The 23,605-nt window shown below is 44.7% G+C and overlaps 1 protein-coding gene across 2 annotated transcripts in view; it reads right to left on the bottom strand.

Annotated features, from left to right (window-relative positions):
- Positions 1-23,605, bottom strand: part of KIF13B (kinesin family member 13B) — a 367,935-nt gene that overhangs the window by 321,565 nt on the left and 22,765 nt on the right. The gene's annotated exons all lie outside the window — the stretch shown is intronic.

Below are 23,605 nucleotides of genomic sequence, written 5' to 3'. Positions count from 1 at the left end.
ACCCCCAAACATTATACATTTTTTTTCTAACACCCTAGAGAATAACACGGCGGTCGTTGCAATACATTCTGTCACACCGTATTTGCGCAGCGGTCTTACAAGCGTACTTTTTGGGAAAAAAAATACACTTTTTTTAATTAAAAAAATAAGACAATAAAGTTAGCCCGATTTTTTTTTTAATATTGTGAAAGATAAAGTTACACTGAGTAAATTGATACCAAACATGTCACGCTTCAAAATTGCTCACGCTCATGGAATGACGACAAACTTTTACCCTTAAAAATCTCCATAGGTGACGTTTAAAAAAAAAAAATTCTACAGGTTGCATGTTTTGAGTTACAGAGGAGGTCTAGGGCTAGAATTATTGCTCTCGCTCTAACGGTCACGGCGATACCTCACATGTGTGGTTTGAACACAGTTTTTATATGCGGACGCTGCTCACGTATGCGTTCACTTCTGCACGCAAGCTCGTTGGAACGGGGCGCATTTAAAAAAAAATTTTTTTTAAACAAAAATGGTGTCACTTTTTGTTCCTATTACAAGGAACGTAAACGTCCCTTGTAATAGAAAAAAAGCATGACAGGACCTATTAAATATGAGATGTGGGGTCAAAAAGACACCAGATCTCATATTTACACTAAAATGCAATTTAAAAAAAATAATAATAATTCGTCATTTAAAAAAATAAATGGCCCTTTAAGAGCTATGGGCAGAAGAGACGTTTTGACGTCGCTTCTGCCCTGCATTGTTATGGAGACAATATTCCTCTTCAAAATACCGATGTATAACAATGGTGGGTGGTCCAGAAGTGGTTCAAAACGCTTCTAAACAAAAACGCGGCTAAACGACGCTATCGCGTTTAGACGCGTTTGGCGTCTGAAACGTTGGAAACTTCGGCGTCTGAACTCATTTTTTTTTGCCTTCAAAGAAAAGCCTATAAACGCAACTGCCTAAAAACGACATTAAAGTAAACTGTGTACATGTAAACATAAGATAAAATTAAAGATAAAGGAAAAAAAAAAAAAAAAAAAAAAGCAGCCAACTGCCTCTGAATGTCCGTTTACCAGCAGCAGTGTACATGAGGCCTAATTCCTGAGACAAGCACTCAGCACATATCTGTGCTTGTTCTGACTGTCACTCCTGGTGTCAGTTTACAGGATTAGTAAACCAACAAAGACTAAAAACACACAAAGTCAAATCGCCTAAGAAAGGTGTCATGCTGGTCATAAACCCTGCAATTACCGGGAGTGCCAGGAGGAGTGGACCCACTTAAAGTAAAATTAACCACTTCAGCCGCGGAAGATTTTACCCCCTTCCTGACCAGAGCACTTTTTGCGATTCGGCACTGCGTCCCTTTAACGGACAATTGCGCGGTCGTGCGACGTTGCACACAAACAAAATTGACGCCCTTTTTCCCCCCACAAATAGCGCTTTCTTTTGGTGGTATTTGATCATCTCTGCGGTTTATTTTTTGCACTATAAACAAAAAAATGAAAAAAAGCAATATGTTTTGCTATAATAAATATCCCCCAAAAAATATATTAAAAAAACCAAATTTTTTCCTCAGTTTAGGCCGATATGTATTCTTCTACATATTTTTGGTAAAAAGAAAAAAAAAAAAAAAAAACGCAATAAGCGTATATTGATTGGTTTGCGCAAAAGTTATAGCGTCTACAAAATAGAGGATAGATTTATGCCATTGTTATTAATTTTTTTAATTAGTAATGGCGGCGATCTGCGATTTTTATTGTGACTGCAACATTATGGCGGACACGTCGGACACTTTTGACACTATTGTGGGACCATTGTCATTTATACAGCGATCAGTGCTATAAAAAATGCACTGATTACTGTGTAAATTACACTGGCAGGGAAAGGGTTAAACACTAGGGGGCGATCAAGGGGTTAAGTGTGTCCTAGGGAGTGATTCTAACTGTGGTTCTACCTAGGACATGACAGCGATGACAGGGAGCAGTAGATCTGTCTTGTCACTTGTTTACATAGGCATCTCCCCGTTCTGCCGCTCCGTGACACGATCACCGGCGGCCATCGAGTCCGCGGGTCTCACGGTCACAGAGCACGCGGCGGGTGTGCCCACAATGCCGCTTCTTAAAGGGCACGTACCTGTACGCCCATTTGCGCAGCCGTGCCATTGTGCCGATGTATATCGCCGTGCGCTGGTCGGCAAGCGATTAAAGCATAACTCCAAGAGCTGCAATACTTTAAAAAAAAATGCATCCTGGCTTATAAGGAGTTAAGTCCATCGACATGTATAGTACCTTGTGGGATTCTCTCTTTACTTTACTATTGTGATGTTTTCAGGAAGCAAATCTACAGCACTCTGCCTGCCCCTCCCAACAGCATGATAAACCTGCATTGCCTAGAGAAGCACACAGACCTAGTGATGACATCACTGGGACCAAAATAAGGTCTAATGAAAACGGAAAGAGTTATATTAAAAAAAAAAAAATGAAAAAAGTCATTAGCTTGCGAATGAGGGAGGACCAGAGAAGGCAAATACAAGCAGATGAAACTTCCAGTTTACCTTCATACCATCTACAGCCCAGACATGATTTATCACCGTTCATTCTTCATTTCCTCCCTTCTGTTTATCTTTTCCTCCCCTTGTCACTCTGGCCGCTCCTATTTTGCTCCACAAATACTGCGAATCCTCTCTGTACAGAAGACAAGTAGGCCCTGGATTTACCCTGACCGGCATGGAGCATATAGCCGTGCCCTGCTGGCCTGAAGATTTTTTTTTTTTAGTAGAAGTCCATCATAAACACTAAATTCTCTGCATCTACAGACATCCACGATCTAACACAAACCTATCTATCCCTGTAAAGAAGAAATCAGTATACATACCTTTTCTGAAGACTATCTGATCCGGTGTCCAGCGGTGGAAGCTCTGCAGAGGACACGTCCGACAACAGATGTGAAATGAATGGGGAGTGACGTCACCCATGGACTTACTATGGGGCTTACGTTGTCGGCTGCCTCCTCTGCACCCACCTCCACAGCGAAGCCACAGCGGACAGCTCAGCGTGGGATCAGGTCAGATCGGCTTCAGAAAAGGTATGTATACCGATTTCTTCGTTACAGGGCTAGATAGTGTTAGTCTTAGGGTGGATTCTACTTTAACTGGTTGCCGCCCGCCCAACCGTGGCTCTTGTTCTGGGACGCCGTCATATGAAAATGAAATGTCCAAAATGTCTTGGAATGCTGACGCTTTAAAGTGTTTGTTAAGGTTAAACATTTTCTTCTACAGTTCCCTCTGGTATATAACACTGAGCTCCCCAGTGGATGTAATTTTTGAAAATATGGTATAATAGCTCAGCTGACTGCTCACCGGTCTCCTGCCCCGATCTGATAGCTGCAGCGGGAGGTGCTGGGAAATGGAGGAGGAAGAAGAAGGAGGAAGAAGGAGGAGGAAGAAGGAGGAAGAAGGAGGAGGAAGGAGGAGGAAGAATGAGGAGGAAGAATGAGGAGGAGACTGACGGGCAGTCACGTGAGTACCGAACGGTGCTCTGAAGTAAGCCATTATACTGCATATTTTTAAAAAATGACATCTACTGGGGAGCCGAATATTATATAATAGACGGAACTATAGAAGAAAAAACTTAGACCAGGACTGGAGGATCGGGGAGCTGACAAGCAGGGAGGGGGGGGAGGAGGACAGAGGAGACAGAGAGCAGGGCTGCGGCTGACGGAGGCACGTACGCTGACAACGGTGTCATGCTTTATAGAAACAGGATAAATATTTTTTTTGGGGTTAACACTTTAAGGAGTTCCCTTCACTGGAACTAAGGGGCCAAGCCCAACCCCTGAAAAACAACCCCACACCATAATCCCCCCTCCACCAAACTTTACACTTGGCACAATGCAGTCAGGCAAATATCGTTCTCCTGGCATCTGCCAAACCCAGACATGTCTATTGGATAGCCAGACAGAGGATTGCGATTCGTCACTCTAGAGAACACGTCTCCGCTGCTCTAGAGTCCAGTGGCGGCGTGCTTTACACCACTGCATCCGACGCTTTGCATTGCACTTGGTGATGTAAAGCTTTGATGTAGCTGCTCAGTCATGGAAACCCGGTCCATGAAGCTCCCTACGCACTGTTGTGCTAATCTGAAGGCCACATGAAGTTCGGAGGTCTGTAGCTATTGACTATTCAAACAGTTGGGGACTTCTGACTTATGTCATTTTATGTGGCCTTCCACTTTGTGGCGGAGTTGCCGCTGTTACCAGATGCTTCCACCTTATTATTATACCACTAACAGTTGACCGTGGAATATTTAGTAGCAAGGAAATTTCAGGGATGGACTTATTGCACAGATGGAAACCTATAACGGTACCATCGTGCCGACAGCGTGAGGAGAAAAAAAAAAGGCCAATCAACAGCTTCAGTGCAAGGGACATCAGTCCCGAAGAGGAAGAGGCGAAGCCGCCTCATCTGTGCCCACCAATACCGCCTTCCAGTGCCACCTGCCAGTGCCCACACAGTGCCACCTATCAATGCCCACCAGTGGTGCCAATCAGTGCCTCATCAGTTCTGCCTATCAGTGTCACCTACCAGTGGCGATCAGTGCCCATCACTGCCACCCATCAGTGCCACCTATTAGTGCCACCTATTAGTGCCCATAAGTGCCCCCCACCAGTGTTGCCCATCAGTGCAGCCTCATCAGCGTACATCAATGAAGGAGAAAAATGACCTGTTTGCAAAATTTATTACAAAATATAAAATGATTTTGTATTTTAAAAAAAAAAACAATTTCGGTCTTTAATTTTTTTAACAAAAAAATAAAAAAACAGAGGTGATCAAATACCACCAAAAGAAAGCTCTATTTGTGGGGAAAAAAAATGATAAAAATTTCATTTGGGTACAGTGTAGCATGACCGCGCAATTGTCATTCAAAGAGTGACAGCACCAAAAGCTGAAAATTGGTCTGGGCAGGAGGGGGGTTTAGGTGCCCAGTAAGCAAGTGGTTAAATCACTTGGGGGATTATGTACCTTTGCTTCAAGGAGCGCTCAGTATCACGATTTAACAACTGCAATGTTGGGACGTTTCTACAATAATCATTTAGAGGAATTACCTCTCCATAAAACAGGTATGAAATATTAATGGGGTTCCACCCAAGCACGACATTAAACTGAGGAGGCCTGCATGTCGTAATTCACAACCACCAGCTGTTCTGAGGACAATGACTCAACATAGTCTCTGGCCATGAACAATTTTCATGGCTGGGTTGCTACTCCGCTGATAAAAAGATGAAAACAGAGGATCCAACTTAGCGGATTACCCTGTTCATGCTTCCCATGTTCAGTCCCACACGCACAGGACATTTCCCACCCGACCAGAAAGATCTCCACTTCAGCAACACCACGATGCAAATCCTGTATGGGATTATTTGCATCAGCACCAACAGGTAAAGTGTTTGTAGCACTAGGGACCTTGGTTCAAGTCCAGCCATCTGCACACTATGTCAGGGCTGGGCTCAGCACTTACTTCTCTCAGCTGTCGGCTAATTGCCAGCTCCCATCTCTCTCCACAGTTACTCAGCTGTTGATGATCCTGCTCGTCAGTCCTGCCTACTTAATCCGTCCAGTCCAGAAGATCTCTGCCTTCGCCTTGGTCAACATCACAGAGATGATAGCCTGTGTTTCTGTTTAAAGACTTGCTTTGCTGACATCCCTTCTGGCTCCAGATCCTGCTTGCTGTTTCACTACGTTGATCCCTGACTTCTGGCTTGGCTGACTATCCGTTCCGGTTACTGAACTTTGGCTATGTTTTGACTACGTTTGTTCTTTTTATTATTAAACAAGTGTGATTTAACTGTACTTCTGTCTCGGTCTGATTTCATGGTTTCCGACACACTAGCAGTTGGGGGATTGGTAAAAACACTGCTTAACTGCAGGGTTTTACTGCCTCCCCCAACTGCTCTTCCCCAGCAGAAGCAGCCAGGGGTGTACATATACCACAACAGGAATTAAACCCTCTGGCAATTTTGGTGGGCACCACCACCATACGAATAGCGCATTATGGCAACTAGATAGAGCTGGGAAGCATAGGAAATACATTGTATCTCTTGTTACAAAGACATATGTAACAACAATTGTTTAGAAGTGTAAAGAGGAAAGGATCCCCACTACTAGGATGCGTGGTGGAGACATGTAGGCTGGGACCTGCCGTTTATTCACCTGGGGTGGTCGGGAGTGGGGGCAATCCTTTCCTCTGTACACTTACTAGCCCCCTGGATTGGTATCCAGGTAAGCCTGCAGCCCATAAACTGAGACACAGAGATATACTTTCACCTCTACTTAGAGCGGCGCCAAAGGCAATACAACAGGTAACAATTGTTGAGAACACTAGAGGGTAACCAATGGATACATGCATTTCCCAATTCCCTCTAGCATTCTCTAGAATGCTGGAGAACATTGTGCCTCTGTGCCCCCCCCCCCCCCCATTAGGGAGATTCACCCTCTATTTATCCTTTTTATCATTAGTTTTGAAAATGAAAGTAAAGAAAATCCCAAATTTTGGATCATCCCCAGAAAAGTAATCTCGTAATGGGGACATTAGTTCAGGTGACCTGGGGGTCCCCAGTGGTTTCCCTAAACTACATCCCACCCATATGACATCATATGCACCTACAGGCATCATCGAGGTATGAAAACGTTCAGGGGTGATTCCAGATTGCCACTGATGCCTTTACCGGGCTCTGCCACCCGATCGCGAAGCCCGGGACTGGTGCAACTGGCAGCACTACACAGAGAGAGAGGAAATTATGTTGTGGTTTCCTCTCATTTCCAGTTTGGCTATGGGACCGGAAGTGAAGGGAAATTTCCGAAATGGGACACAGATGGCGAAAAGAAAAAAAAAAAAAAAAGTGAAGGGGGTTATAACACGCTATCCGAAATAAAAAAAAAAAATCCTTTGCCTATAGTTCTACATAAGTCCCTGCACCATCATCCCCTTACTCTCCTGAACTAATGTTCTTTTATTATGCGCAGTAGTAAATTGCCAATTCCCTCTAGTGTTCTCTAGGATGGTCACATTGTATCTTAGCTCCCTATGTGGTAGCAATGATAGCCATCACCCTTTGCAGCCAATAACGTAGTAAAAAAGGTAGGCCATAGGGAATCATGAGAGATCTGCTTACCGTTTCCAAAACGCATTCCTAATATTTGGGGTACTCAGGTACTCTTGGAAATAAACGTTTTTTTAAACAAGGACTGGGAAGGGTCTATACCTATGGTTGTCTATGCTTACGGAGACATTAGGTACAATATAAAATCAATCACAAAACTTAACAGCTTTCAATAATAAAAAACTCATTAAGCAATAAATTATATTTAGAATAACAATTTCTAAAATGTTCTCCTTCAACCTACAGGTGCCTAGAAAGCATTGGCTTTACATTACAGATAGTTTGGAGGAACACTGCCTGTGGTGTGAAGGCGGTGCCTGGTGTGGTAGGCTCATTCATTAAAGTTAATCAATCAGGAGATCACACATATAATGGTATCTAAAGACAGGCATGTTGTGGAGTCTACAAATAGGTTTGTGAATCCCACTTTTTGTGATTCTCAACAAAAAAGTGAACTTAAACTCAAAAAGTGGGGATATGCATGGTTATAGGGAAAACCTAGAATGTTCATTGTGCCTGAGCAGTACCCAAATCCCCCCCCCCCCCCAAAAAAAAATTAGCTTTGAAATCCTCCTTAAAATATCAGTGCACTCCCTGTGCCTAGGCACTCCTGTTCTGTAGACTCATAGCTGTATATCTGCAGTATTAGATCATCTACGGCACTGCTGCCTCTGACCTCACCAGATTTGGAATGACATTTGGTAATATCACTACTGTGCTGCTCATTGTTCTCTTTGCTGGAGAGGGAGTTGTACCTGAGGACCTGCAGTACAAGTATCTCCCTGTATCCAAATTTGGTAGCTTCAGGGAATTCGGAGTGAGGGTTTGTGATGTCACTACAGTGTTGCTCATGGTTCTTCTTGCTGGAGAGGAAGCTGTATCTGAGGACCTGCAGTGCAAGGATCTCCCTGCTTCCAAACCTGGTAGCTTCAGGAAATTTGGTGAGGTCAACAAAACATTTCCCGCACTCTGGACAGGAATACGGACGCTCACCTGTGTGACTTCTCACGTGTCTGAAGGTTTCCTTTGTCAACTGCTCACTGTTCTCTTTGCTGGAGAGGAATCTGTACCTGAGGACCTGCAGTGCAAGGATCTGCCGGCTTCTGCTTCACCCATTCTGTGGCTCTGTGCTTTCTCAATGTTCTTCCTACTTCTTCATTATTCCTACACCTCTTTTTGAATTTTCCTCTACCCATCATCAGATCACCTCCCTACTTTTTTTCATTTTTCCTGCACCTATCATCAGACCACCCGCACTGCTTTTTTGTTTATCCCTACACCCATCAGGCCAGCAGTCAGTGAGAGGCAGCTCTGACATAAGGAAGAAAAGTTCTGCCTCTACCAAGATGGCCGCCTCCACACAGCAACAGAAAAAGGCAATAATGAGGAATAGATCATTTGCAGCAAGACCCATAGCAACACCGGTGACTAGTCCCATACCATCAGACTTGTCCTAATGACCCCCCCACCCCTACTCATCCATTCATTGGGAAGATCAGTGTACTGCAGTTTCTCCTCACCAATTTGTTATGAAATTTAGAACAGAGGGAATGTGATCACTTAAAAAAAAGAGAAGAAAAAAAAGAAACTGTATTTATAATGTTTTTTTATATTTATATACAAATGTTTTGCGTTTCATTTCAATTTTACACTGAACGTGTTGTTTTACAAGGCGATCGTTTACAATCACTTTAAGACTGCGGCTTCAGCAGCAGAGTCAGTGTGAAGTTGTCTCTTTGGTTGTATAAAGGGTTGTAGACCTGGCTTTCTGTGCATAAATAATGCATACCACAGACATGCTGAAGCATTGGATGTCAGACACCATGTGCCAAATACGCAGTTCTTCTAACCCATTAATATATACGATTTGTTTATCATCTACAGCCCTTAGGCATAAGGGATTCCTTTCATAATAAAATTCACAATGCATTCCTTGTAATTTATGCCCACAATCATCCTCACATAGCTCCAACACATATACAGTAATTTCATACACCTGAACTCCAAGCACAAGAGATTCCATATAAATTACCTTGTAAAGGGTAGCAGTGACAACATCATGTGCATAGCCTGTGCAGATGGCAGAGGTGTGGGAGGGGCCCATCAGGCTCCACCCACTACTGAAAACTACAGGAGAGGGAGGAGACAAGACCAGCTACCCTGCAGAAGAAGGTAGTGCAGCAATGAATGGTCTTTGTTTCAGGACTGGTATAGCACCCTCCTAGTTCAGAGTAGGCTGCTAGGTAAATTTAGTTAGCTCCTCTATAACAGTGGAGCAGGGGATGATAACTTAGGGCTCTTCGGTGTCTCGTAGGCTGCTGTTCTGCTACTCCCCATCTTCTAGAGACTTCTAGAAGTATAGAAGGAGGGAGAGCAGGATAGGAAGCCCAAATATATTTACCCGCACTCCGGCCAATCCCTGGGGAGGTGTGCCCAGAAGGTGGATGGGGAACCCATAAATATTCTAAGGCCTAGCAGCCAGTGTGCAGAGATCCTGGGTCCAGTCCTTCAAGATGAGACCCCTGTACAGGGGTTCTGCCCCTGGGGAAGAGAGAGACAGAAAAGAAGAAAAAAGGAGCCTATGAAGACATTGAGGTCCCAACTAGGCTTAGCATGGGGGGGGGGGGGGGTCTACCATAGAGAGCTGTGTCCACAGACTGAGCAGAGCCACAAGGGAGTTGGTGAGAAGAAATCCAACTATTCTGGGATTGAGCGAGTAACTGATCCTGCTATACAGAGAAGAAGTGACTGTGGGGTGGTCTAATCCCCCCAGGCAAGTGCAGTGCAGCCATGAGCGTGCAATACTGCTTAGACGTTTACTCAGTACAGCCAGGAGTTGTGCAAGACAGCCAGGAGAGTACAGTACAGCCAGAGGTTGCACAATACAGCCTGCATTCTTGTAGAGAACAGCCAGAAGCCAAGCAGTCCGAGATGGTTTACAGTTCTGGGGTATCCCATTCTCCCCATCCCTGTCCAAATTACTGTTCTAATAAATCCCTAAAAGAAACCCCTAGACTGATCTTTGCATAAGAGGAAGAATGCTGAAAATGCTGTTTGCCCAGCTGTGTGTGCTATGAGTGGGGAAAATTACCAGCGGCTCCTGCATGGGTAGCGCTACACTGGATTACTGCACAGATCTACTGCAGATTTGTTTAGCCTGGCATTCAGCTAATTATGACAAATGAAATGTTATCCAGTGTAGGGTTTAGATCTAGTTCACGCTAATAGAACATAACTTAAGGGTGTGGAGATCTCCCCCATGTGAAGGTGTTTGGGCCTGAATATCCAATCACCAAGCCCAAATGTGGGGAGGGGCAGTGATTTCATCCACTTGGGTAAGCTCTGACACCGTCTGACAGCGAAGCTTGCCCAGTGTGGACCCCTGCAGTGGGGTAATGGTGAGCGTGGCTGGGTGAGCATACCTTGGTTGACTATCAGGATGCATTGCACTCTGCGCTAATGTGATCTCTAACAGTGTTATCAGGGTAGATGAACGGGAAGGTACACACAGTACATGACAGCACTATTGAGCTTCTCATCCACTATTAAGGTGCAACAATGCGCACTGTAATGCAGAACTTTGAGCTGAGACCCTGAACCTACCTCTATGGAGTCAGACAACATGGTAGCAAATCTCAAAAAAGCCAACTGGAAAGGAACACTCTTCAGGAGGGAAAAGATGAGAAAAAAAAAAAAAAAAAAAAAACCACACCAAGAACTAATCCATCCATACCAACCAATCAGAACCAACCCTTTACTGGTCTGAAGTGAGATCCAAGTGGTTGCAAATTGTCTTTTCGTTTTTTTTTTAAAATCTGAACTGGGTTTTGAATAAGCCACAACCTGACCACATCCATCATCACGACCCAACAACTGCAAACTATTCAGTATGCAGTGCACATATACTGCTTCTTCCCTGTACTCCAAGTCAAGGTCAGGGTTGGATCGGGATTCCATGACGCAGCTCTCTATGTAAAGCTGAATTCCAGGTATGGATATTTTTACATAGGAACATTGTTCCAGCTTGGACCACTGTAACTACGTATATACCAGGGGTATTGAATTAAAATTCAAGGAGGGTGGTCACTAAAATTTTCTTACAGCCAAATTCCCAAATCTCAAGTTTGTAGTATCAGAGTGCTACCTTACATCAGGTACCCCCATCAGAGTGCCCCTTTAAAATTTAGGTGTGTCTATCAGAGTATCCTTATGAATCAGTTGTGACCCATCAACGTGCACCTATAGGTTGGTAGAGCCCACCAAAGTTAAAAGTGTGCATGATGCAAATTTTCCCTGTAGCCAGGCAGGCAGGGAACAGGAGCTGGGAGAAGAAGCAAGCAGCAGGGTGTGGAATCTTGGCAGATAAGCTTGCTGCAGGGGGCATGGCACACATGACATCAAAGGCTCCTTGGGCACGGGTGGTCCTAGAAACCAATGAATGATGTGCAGCGGGGATTCAGCTGCAGACTGGTGGGCTGAGGATCCAGACTTGAGCGTCACCTGGTTTGTGTCCGGACCGTGGTCCGCCATTTAATGAGGGCTGGTATATACCATATCTGGCTGATGCCCCTGGAAACCACTATACAGATAGATACCATATACAGAGGAGAAACATTCAGAAAACAAAACAAAAAAAAAAACATGATACAAATGTTATAAATTGAGCTGCAGTTCAATTAGTAAAATAAGTACTTGATCCCCAACCAACCAACAATAATTCTGGCTCCCACAGACTGGCTACAGTAGGTGTTCATGTGGTACACAGATTAGTCCTGTCAATTGAAGAAGGTGCTCCTAATGACAACTCATGTGTATATAAGCCACCAGTCCCCAGAATCTCTCTTCTATTCAAACCTCAATGTCAAGACCAAAGAGCTGTCAAAGGACGTCAGGGACAAGATTGTAGACCTGCACAAGGCTGGAATGGGCCACAACACCATCAGCAAGAAGCTTGGTAATAAGGAGACAACTGTTGGAGTGGAGTGATTATTTGCAAAATGTAAGAAATACAAGATAACCATCAATCGCTCTCGGTCTGGAGCTCCATGCAAGGATGGTCATGAGAAAGGTGAGAGATCAGCTCAGAACTACATGGGAGGAGCTTATGAATGATATTTAAGCAGTTGGGACAACAGTCACCAAACAAGCCATTGATAACATAATACAACACCATGGATTGAAATCCTGCAGCACCCGCAAGGCTCCCCTCCTCAAGAAGGCTGAACACTTTGCATTCATTTGCCCGTCTGACGTTTACCATTGAACATCTAAATGATTCAGAGAAAGATTGGGAGAAAGTGCTGTGGTCAGATGAGACCAAAATTGAGCTCTTTCCCATTAACTAGACTAGCCGTGTTTGGAGGAAGAAAAGTGCTGACTATGACCCTAAGAACACGTGATTTTTGGTTGATATTCTGTCTCTATGATAAAAAAAATGAAGGTTCTATCATTTTAAAGTGGGCAAACTTACAAAATCTGCAGGGGATCAAATAATTATTTTCCCAACTGTGGACACCGCTACTTCAGTGATCTCCACTAGCTTTCAGGTCCCCAAGTGGCTGCACTCCTGCTTACTGAACACAGAAGATCAGCCACTCGGCACAGCCGCCATTCATAGAGTGCTTTGAATATTTTCTGAATGAATGCAAAGTGTTCTCTGACTGGACAAGGTGGAGAAATGGGGCAGTGATGTCACAGTCTCCACCCACCTCATCCAATCGGAGAACGCCTTGCATTCATTCAAAAGATAGCGTTCACAATACATCAAGCCTGCTGCTCAGCACGGGACTCGGAAGCAAGTGGAGATTACTGGAGTAGTGATTTCCAGCTTCTAGGGACATCAGCCAGGTGTGGTATAAACAGTTACATTGGTCCAAGATGGATTAGGCCACCTTCAGCAAGGATGTAATATATGCACCTATATTGATAAAATAAAAATGTCCATTTATCAAAACTTTGATGAAGACCATGGATGTAGATTGTGGGACATTTTTTTTTCCTTTCTTTAAATTAAAGGATTTGTAAAAAAAAAAAAAAAAAAAAAAAGAAGTTTGTGGTTTTAGTTAGTTTACATTTTCATGTGAATGCTTAGAGGTACTATGTACTCCTTACTCATTCTCATGAGAGAGCGCTATATGGATGTCCTCTTATAGTTAAAGTGGGCTTCCAGATTTCAATAAATCCCTCCACAACCAGCAGGTCAGGGCTGTGGGGAAGAGGCCCTTGTCCTCATTAACATGGATACAAGAGGCTTTGCCAGTGGGGTTGGCCCCTTGCAAGGTAATCCACCATTGAAGACTTGTGGCCTGGTATGGTCCAGAAAAGGAGGGGGGCATTCCCCCCCCCCCCCTTTACTGGCCAGTCGGGGTGCATGTTCAAATATGGATCTAGAATAGATTTTTCAGGAGGCCCTCGTGGTTTCTTTTTTACTTAGGTTTTGCATGGGGTTCCCTTTTAAAAGCCCTATGAGACCCGAAGGGCCTGGTATTTATTGCGAGGGAACCCTCATTCCAATGCAAAGAATTGCAACTGTGATCAGAGTTGATAGGTGCAATACACAAGCTCCTGCACAGTTCATATCCCAGCTCCAGGTTCCGTATGAAGGTACGGACCTTCTGGGATGGGGCTGGAGAAAGAAAACCATAGGATTACAAGTGTGGTGATGTTACTGCACTTGCGTGATCCGAGTCCCTCTGCTGGGGTGGTGGATGGGACTTGAAGTCTTCTTATTCAGATTTAAACAACAACAGGATGGTTTATGGAGGAAGCCCCCCGTGGGGGGGGGGCATACACTGCTATTGTTTTAAAGATAGAAATGTCTCAATCTTTGTGTAAGATGAAACATGGACACAAAAGGTGGACTGTCCCTTTAAACCTACAGGTGGACCTTTAAGTGTGTCATTTCCAGGTTCCAGATTTAATCGGCATAATTTAGGTGTTTATTGTAGGTGATGCATCGTTGATAAATACACCCAGAGTACATGTTCTAACTATTACTAAACGCTATAAATACTACTAAACTACACAGGAATATTTATAGACATAACACACCGATCTGGTCACCTATCCACCTATACAGAATGTGCTTGTCTCTGACTAGCTGAGATTTCTAGTCCCAGGATCAGTTTGCTCAGGAATGACGTACGGTGGTGAGCAGATGTTAATCATCCAATTTGCCCGATTCAACAAAATACTACAAACAAAGCCGTGTGCAGCCTGATGTCAGATGACGGCTCATTAGGTGATTCGGCTGGGAGAGAACAGAAGTGGAAGTGTCAGTTAGATGTTCATCTTCATTGTCCTTTTCCCAGCTGTGACACCGAGCCGGCTCCATCCTACAGTGTGATCACTGAGGTTGCACCCTTCATCTGGTACAGGATGGAAAACCAATCTATATTCACCCAGTATGGGAGAGGGTAACCAATCAATCGCCAGAGTACAAGACAGGATATATCCATGCAATTGCCAAGTATGAGACAGGATAGCCATGCAATTGCCGAATACGGAACAAAGTATCCAATAGATCGGCAAGTATGAGACCGGGTACCCATGCAAAGGCCGAGCATGAGACCAGGAATCCATGCAATGGTCGAGTATGAGACCGGGTATCCATGCAATGGGCTGAGTACGAGAGCGGGTATCCATGCAATGGGCCGAGTACGAGAGCGGGTATCCATGCAATGGGCCGAGTACGAGAGCGGGTATCCATGCAATGGGCCGAGTACGAGACCGGGTATCCATGCAATGGGCCGAGTACGAGACCGGGTATCCATGCAATGGGCCGAGTACGAGACCGGGTATCCATGCAATGGGCCGAGTACGAGACCGGGTATCCATGCAATGGGCAGAGTACGAGACCGGGTATCCATGCAATGGGCAGAGTACGAGACCGGGTATCCATGCAATGGGCCGAGTACGAGACCGGGTATCCATGCAATGGGCCGAGTACGAGACCGGGTATCCATGCAATGGGCCGAGTACGAGACCGGGTATCCATGCAATGGGCCGAGTACGAGACCGGGTATCCATGCAATGGGCAGAGTACGAGACCGGGTATCCAAGCAATGGCCGAGTACGAGACCGGGTATCCAAGCAATGGCCGAGTACGAGACCGGGTATCCAAGCAATGGCCGAGTACGAGACCGGGTATCCAAGCAATGGCCGAGTACGAGACCGGGTATCCAAGCAATGACCGAGTACGAGACCGGGTATCCAAGCAATGACCGAGTACGAGACCGAGTATCCAAGCAATGACCGAGTACGAGACCGGGTATCCAAGCAATGACCGAGTACGAGACCGGGTATCCAAGCAATGACCGAGTACGAGACCGGGTATCCAAGCAATGGCCGAGTACGAGACCGTGTATCCAAGCAATGGCCGAGTACGAGACCGGGTATCCAAGCAATGGCCGAGTACGAGACCGGGTATCCAAGCAATGGCCGAGTACGAGACCGGGTATCCAAGCAATGGCCGAGTACGAGACCAGGTATCCATGCAATCGCTCAATATACGACAGGATAACCAATCAAGAATAGCCCAGTATGGATAGGATTAACTAGCCAATAGTCACTCAGTATTGGATAGGATAACTAGTTAAGCAGAAATGTTGGCAGAGCCCCAGTGATCTTCGTAATCTGGAGATCTGAGAACCCCCGGATTGTGTTGGAGGACAGAAGAAGTTCCCAAATGGGTGGCCAATCATTTTGCTTTGTGTCTCCACAAGTATACAGTCAGATATTCCCCGTCAGTGTACATCACATGATAGGACAGGTATACAGTGCCTTGAAAAAGTATTCATACCCTTTAACATTTTCCACATTTTGTCATGTTACAAAGAAAAACAAACATAAATGTATTAATTTATTGGGATTTTATGTGATAGACCAACACAAAGTGGCACATAATTGTGAAGTGGAAGGAAAATGAGAAATGGTTTTCAAAAGTTTGATAAAATATCTGAAAAGAGTGGCATGCATTTGTGTTCAGCCCCCTTTACTCGGATACCCCTAACTAAAATCCACCTGCGTGTAATTTATTCTCAGTATAAATACAGCTATTCTGTGAAGCCCTCAGGTTTGTTAGAGAACCTTAGTGAACAAACAGCATCATGAAGGCCAAGGAAGACACCAGACAGGTCAGGGATAAAGTTGTGGAGAGGTGTAAAGCAGGGTTAGGTTATAAAAAAAAATATCCCAAGCTTTGAACATCTCACGGAGCACTGTTCAATCCATTATCCAAAAAATAAAGAGTATGACAACTGCAAACCCACCAAGACATGGCCGTCCACCTAAACTGACAGGCCGGGCAAGGAGAGCATTCATCAGAGAAGCAGCCAAGAGGCTCATGGTAACTCTTGAGGAGCTGCAGAGATCCACAGCTCAGGTGGGAGAATCTGTCCACAGGACAACTATTAGTCGTGTTCTCCACAATTCTGACCTTTATAGAAGAGTGGCAAGAAGAAAGACATTGTTGAAATAAAGCCATAAGAAGTCCCATTTGCAGTTTGCGAGAAGCCATGTGGAGGACACAGCAAACGTGGAAGAGGGTGCTCTGATCAGATGAGACCAAAACTTTTTGGCCTAAAAGTAAAATGCTATGTGTGGTGAAAAACGAACACTGCACATCACCCTGAACACACCATCCCCACCGTGAAACATGGTGGCAGCCTCATGGTGTGGGGATGCTTTTCTTCAGCAAGGACAGGGAAGCTGGTCAGAGTTGATGGGAAGATGGATGGAGCCAAATACAGAGCAATCTTAGAAGAAAACCTGTTAGCGTCTGCAAAAGACTTAAGACTGGGGCGGAGGTTCACCTTCCAGCAGGACAACGATCCTAAACATACAGCCAGAGCTACAATGGAATGTTTTATCAAAGCATATTCATGCGTTAGAATGGCCCAGTCAAAGTCCAGACCTAAATCCAATTGAGAATCTGTGGCAAGACTTGAAAATTGCTGATCACAGACGCTCTCCATCCAATCTGACAGAGCTTGAGCTATTTTGCAAAGAAAAATGGGCAAAAATGTCCCTCTCTAGATGTGCAAAGCTGGTAGAGACATCCCCAAAAATACTTTCAGCTGTAATTGCAGTGAAAGGAGGTTCTACAAAGTAGTGAATATTGAACATTTAATATTGAGCATTTGGGGGCTGAATACAAATCCACGCCACACTTTTCACTTTATGTGTAAAAAAAATTGGAAAACCATTTATGATTTTCCTTCCACGTCACAATTATGTGCCACTTTGTGTTGGTCTATCACATAAAATCCCAATAAAATACATTTACATTTTTGGTTGTAACATGACAGAATGTGGAAAATTTCAAGGGGTGTGAATACTTTTTCAAAAGGCACTGTACAGGGTGATATTCCCGGTCAGTGAACATCATATGATATGAAAGGTATACAGGGTGCTGTGTGCTGGGTGTGATCAACATCAAAGCTGCCGAGTCCTCTGATCAGTCTAATCCCGGCTTATAATTCTAATATGGCAAAAGGTCACCGCTCAGTGATCACCTACAGGAGAGATATGTGTACAGAGGAGCAGACCAACATTCTATAACTGAAGGGGGGGGGGGGGGGGGGGGGCAGTTTTCATGATACACAGGGCCTCAAATGTGACATCACCAAAGGGCTGCACATGAAATTTAGTGTATGTAATGTTAAGAAACTGTCAGACTGCAGACATGATACAGGAGATGGTCAGAGACTGCAGACATGATACAAGAGATGGTCAGAGACTTCAGACATGGTACAGGAGGTGGTCAGAGACTGCAGACATGATACAGGAGATGGTCAGAGACTGCAGACATGATACAGGAGATGGTCAGAGACTGCAGACATGATACAGGAGGTGGTCAGAGACTGCAGACTTGATACAGGAGATGGTCAGAGACTGCAGACATGATACCGAAGATGGTCAGAGACTGCAGACATGATACAGGGGATGGTCAGAGACTGCAGACATGATACAGGGGATGGTCAGAGACTGCAGACATGGTACAGGAGATGGTCAGAGACTGCAGACATGATACAGGAGATGGTCAGAGACTGCAGACATGGAGACAGGAGATGGTCAGAGACTGCAGATATGATACAAGAGATGGTCAGAGACTGCAGACATGATACCGAAGATGGTCAGAGACTGCGGACATGGTACAAGAGATGGTCAGAGACTGCAGAAATAATACATGTCTCACCATCTGCAATGAGCGTGTCTGGATTATATCTGGGAATGATAATATATATTATAAAAGATTTGTATTTGCTGACACTATGTAATTATAATAATGATCTACATCCTGGGTCCTCACTAGAAACTCTCTGCAGCTAATGAGTCCCGGGAATAGCGTCTGCTATCACTGTACTACAAGGACCATGTCAGTCAGCAGCCATCAGACCTCATTATCTATGCAGGCAGCTTTCATCAGAGTGACAGTCATTCCCTCCAACTCTCCAGATACCAACCGGTAATAATCTGCAGACAACGAGCCGCCAAGATTTCAGAGAATACCAGAGTATGACTATAGCCGACTTGCGGCCTTCCCTTCACTCTTGCAGTTCTACAAGATCCTCTCCTGGACTGAAATGGCTTACTCTGATTTTACTGCACACTGTGAGCTTCTCACATTGTGTATTAGAAGTGCAGCAAGTCAGATAGACACTGCCTCATTTCCTGTCTGGAGGATGTCCAGCATGTGTTAGCTCTTTCCTTCCCAGTCTGACGGTCCCTGGCTCTCTCCCTTCATTGTATTTCAGGCCTTTTAATCACAGAGGCTCAGCATGACATGTGGATGTTACCTGTGCAAATACAGCCTGCCTAGGAACATCTCCAGACATCCACGCGTCATTGTGATATCTGCATAACAACCAAGACTACTGCTTAAATCAGGACTGTGGACTCTGGAGAGGAGTACTGGGGCAGGGTGCTGTGATGTTTTCGGGAAGCTGTGTACAGCACCCTGCCAGCCCCTCCCACCAGCCACGATATGCCTGCATTGCATAGGGAAGCACAGAGACACAGAACAGTCTACAGGTGATGATGTCAGTACAGGGGGGTGACAAGGGATGGCTGGAGTGGGATTACTGTTACCCCACACCATGTAATGGCTCTCATGGTGGCTGACAAATGCTCCAGAAGGTATTAATAAAAAAAATTATAATAATAATAAAAAATTATTATAATAAAAAAAATTATAATATATATATACACACACACACACACACACACACACACACACACACACACACACATATATATACATATACACACATATATATATTACACACATACACACACATAAACAAAAACAACATTTGTTATACTGCCGCTTACCAATTCTTAAAGCAGAAGTAAATCGTAGTTGGAAAAAAAATTCCCAGCAAGGCAATGTCATAATGTGCTAGTATGCACCGCATACTAGCACATTATGAGAGGTTTACCTTAGAACAAAGCCATCCAGCGCTGCCACCGCTGAGAGGACTGACAATTTCCCCCGGTCTTCATTCCAGGTTTGCTACATGAGTGGCCAGGGGCGCGATGACGTCACTCCTGCGCATGCGAGATGCTGTTTACAGCACAAGCTCTAAAGGTCTGGCACTGTATGCCGGACCTTCAGCGCGCGTGCGCGGGTGATGTCACTGGCTGCATGCACTCTGAATATCTCCTGAAACTACAAGTCCCATGAGACATTGCAAGGCCCTGACAATCACAGACGTGACTCCTAAAGGCAGAGGCATGATGGGATTTGTAGTTTCGCCACAGCTGGAGGGCTGAGGTTGCCTACCCCTGTCCTAAACTGTGCACATTTAGGAGATATTGACAGTACCTACAGGTAAGCCTAATTATAGTCTTATCTGTAGGTACAAGTGGCTGCATTCGTTTTCTTTGTTCAGGCTTTCTGCCTTCTATTTTCTAAAGATCTGGCCAGCAAGTCTGTTTTTTGTAAAGCGCATGCTTTCCAGCGGAATGTATCAGTTTACATGGATGAGGCAAACCATTTACTACTGACAGGGGTGCCAACAAAGGTCAGCTTTTATTTATGTAACACCTTTACCCCAAAAGGAAACAACTTTTTGCTGTACCTGATTATAAAGTATTAGCTGGGGGTTTGGCTTCAATGTGTTAGTGTATTTTAATCTGCTAGTCCATCCAAACGCGCCTCTCCCCCTGGACTGACAATGCTGTTGTCCAAAGTCCCTGTGCTCCTTCATCCAGAGTTGTGTCTCACTAATACATTAGGTGTGTCACTGGCTGAATCACCAACTGAAAGCAGAGGAGAAAAAGCCAAAAGAAAGAAAAACTACCGCATCCACCACATCTAAATGACTGGTAAGCTGCATTATAATATCATTTTAGTTTTCGGTTACGTACCGCTTTAAAAGCTTATACGAGATTTGATTTATTTCAGATGCCTCTCTCCCACATACCGCACTCCAATGCATTGTGGGAAAATACAACAGGCTACATTCCACAAGTCTTTGAACCCTCATAGGAGTATATACATTTTTTTAAGGAAGTGCTGGAATAGAAACAGAAAAAAAAAAAAAAAAAAAAGTACAAACGAAACTCAGAGGGGACAAAAAAAAAAAAAAACACCAAAAACACATTTATCATATAGTCCCACCATAATGCTGCGTGGGAGCACACGCAGCACCTTTGACCACTTAGGGCTCCCATGCCTCTTAACAGTTGGGCACATGTGGAAGAATTCAAAATAATAATACCCAATTGTGGCTGATCAGGTCCAATTCTGGAAAAAAAAAGAAAAAAAAATACACAACTTGTCGCAATAATAAAATAGGAGGTTTCCCTATAAGGTCTCATGTACATGGGCACCTGGGGATGTAGGACGCAAACTTTGGGCACTTTTCCCAACCCAGAAGCCACAAGCAATCCATACAGCTGCCCATAGAAAACAAAGGCTGTACTCAGAATATAGTCTAGTACTTGTGTAAACAAGCTCTCAAACTGTCAACGCCCATATGCAAGCTCCAGCATATACTGGTATACAGCCATGGCTTTCTAGGGGTGGCTGTACGCAGGTCCTTTGGCTATTGGGTGGGGAATAGGTCCATTATAAAGTGGCCCTTTGTGATATCAGGGGCCACACTTGAGGCCCCCTATGTCAAATAAGTTAACCACCATTGCCCATAGTTCTTGCTCTATTACGGTGTGTACTGCACAGCATCACTTTTCTATCACCTAGACCAGGGGTCTCCAAACTTTCTAAACAAAGGGCCAATTTATTGCCCTTCAGACATTAGGGGGGCCAGACTATGGCCAGCGGAAGTGGAAATGTTCCTGGCATCAGTGGGAATAAACATCACCACATCTGGTATAAGGGTGGAGAAATAGTGCCCCCACTGTTGGGGTCAATAGGAGAAATGGTGCCCCCACTGTTGGGGTCAATAGGAGAAATGGTGCCCCCACTGTTGGGGTCAATAGGAGAAATGGTGCCCCCACTGTTGGGGTCAATATGAGAAATGGTGCCCCCACTGTTGGGGTCAATAGGAGAAATGGTGCCCCCACTGTTGGGGTCAATAGGAGAAATGGTGCCCCCACTGTTGGGGGTCAATAGGAGAAATGGTGCCCCCACTGTTGGGGGTCAATAGGAGAAATGGTGCCCCCACTGTTGGGGGTCAATAGGAGAAATGGTGCCCCCACTGTTGGGGGTCAATAGGAGAAATGGTGCCCCCACTGTTGGGGGTCAATAGGAGAAATAGTGCCCTATTGTTGGTGTCAATAGGAGAAATAGTGCCCCATTGACGTCAGCTGGCAGAATAGCGTCTCATAAGTGGAAGAAAAGTGCCCCAAGGGCCAGATAAAGGCAAGCAAAAGGCCACATCTGGCCCCCAGGCCGCAGTTTGGAGACCACTGACCTAGACCAGTGACGGTGAACCTTGGTACCCCAGATGTTTCGGAACTACATTTTCCATTAAGCTCAACTACACTGCAGAGAGTGCATGGGCTTCATTGGAAATGTAGTTCCAAAACATCTGGGGTGCCAAAGTTCACCATCACTGACGTAGACCCACAACCTCTCAATTTTGGTTGCTCATACAAATGCATTTTTCCCTAATTTATTAGTGCACATCATTACCCATATACACCATTTTCTAGCCTCCATCCTGGCAGGCCATGCTGGAAGGTTCCATTTACCCGGTTTTCCATCTGTCCTGTTTTACGCTGTTGGCCCATTTTGGATCCTTTACCCACAGCTCCCAGCCCAGGTCAAACTTCGCCAGTGGCCACCTGTGCGACTTTGGCATGCGGCATCCTGCATCTCTATAAGTATGGATCCCAAAGGGCTAGTTTACACTTGCTTCAAAACATGGCTTCGGACAGGCTTTGTTAAAGCTCTCTGAATGCCAGTCAAAGCTTCTGTCACTAAATAAAATGGTTAGTTGTTTACACCTTGGTTTGCTTGGGGCTTCGATGAGCCTTCCGTGGAGCGTCGACGAGCCTTCCGTGGAGCGTCGACGAGCCTTGGGTGAGCCTTCGTGGGGCTTCAAGCGAGCTTTGCCATAGACTCCTATGAAGGCTATGAAGCACCACTAAAGCCACATGGAGTATAATTTTCGAAGCAAAGCCATGTTTTGAAGCAAGTGTAAACTAACCGTTAATGTGTGTTGAAGCCAAAGCAAGTGTAAAGGAGCCCCTAGTCTGATTCCCACATTTCAATCTACCCAATACATTTCCATGTTCATTACCATGTTATATATTTTAACCAATTTACTTTACAGATTAGGTCTATGTATCAACCCCTGAAGAGTGAGACTGAACTCACGAAATGCGTTGGGTCACCATAGATGTTATGACACACTTACCATGGACTATTTGATTACTGTATGTAACGGATCTGTATATTTGGGCCAACTGTTTGGCATCATGACACCTTTTTCCAGTGTCTTTATTTTTTTATTTTTTTTGGTTGCGGTTATTGAGTTATTGCTGGCACATACTCAATAAACCTGTACTACGTTTTTATTACTGGCTGTGTGGAGCTTCATCTAAAGTCCCAATAGGCAAAACTCTGCATTTGTATGTACAATGGGGATAGAGGCACCTTGCAGGGTACTGCCAACCATATTATGTTTTTTTTTGGTTGCTCCTGACCATCAATGTGGACGTATCTGCAAATTTCTGAAAGGGTCAGACCTCGCCACGCTGGTATTTTAGGTCCAATCTGACACTGCTGAGGTTGTTCACACATCTCTAAGTGAGAAGCTAATTTTAAGATTTCCTTCACATGAGCGTAGTATAGTGTACACCAATGTGATTTATATCAATTAGGACACAGTGGCTGCACAGACCTAGCCGCTGCATGGCCCCAAACCCACACTCAAATTAGGAGCAGCCACTGTGTCCCAATTGACATGAATGAACCTTCCTGCATGGATATGCATGGAACACCTTGGCATACCATTGCAGGCAAACATGGGTCTTGCATGGGTGT

The sequence above is a fragment of the Aquarana catesbeiana genome, linkage group LG04, assembly GCF_042186555.1.
Source record: "Aquarana catesbeiana isolate 2022-GZ linkage group LG04, ASM4218655v1, whole genome shotgun sequence".
Classification (NCBI taxonomy): domain Eukaryota; kingdom Metazoa; phylum Chordata; class Amphibia; order Anura; family Ranidae; genus Aquarana; species Aquarana catesbeiana.
Note: the sequence above shows the minus strand (reverse complement) of the source record. Positions and strands in the feature narration are given on the sequence as shown.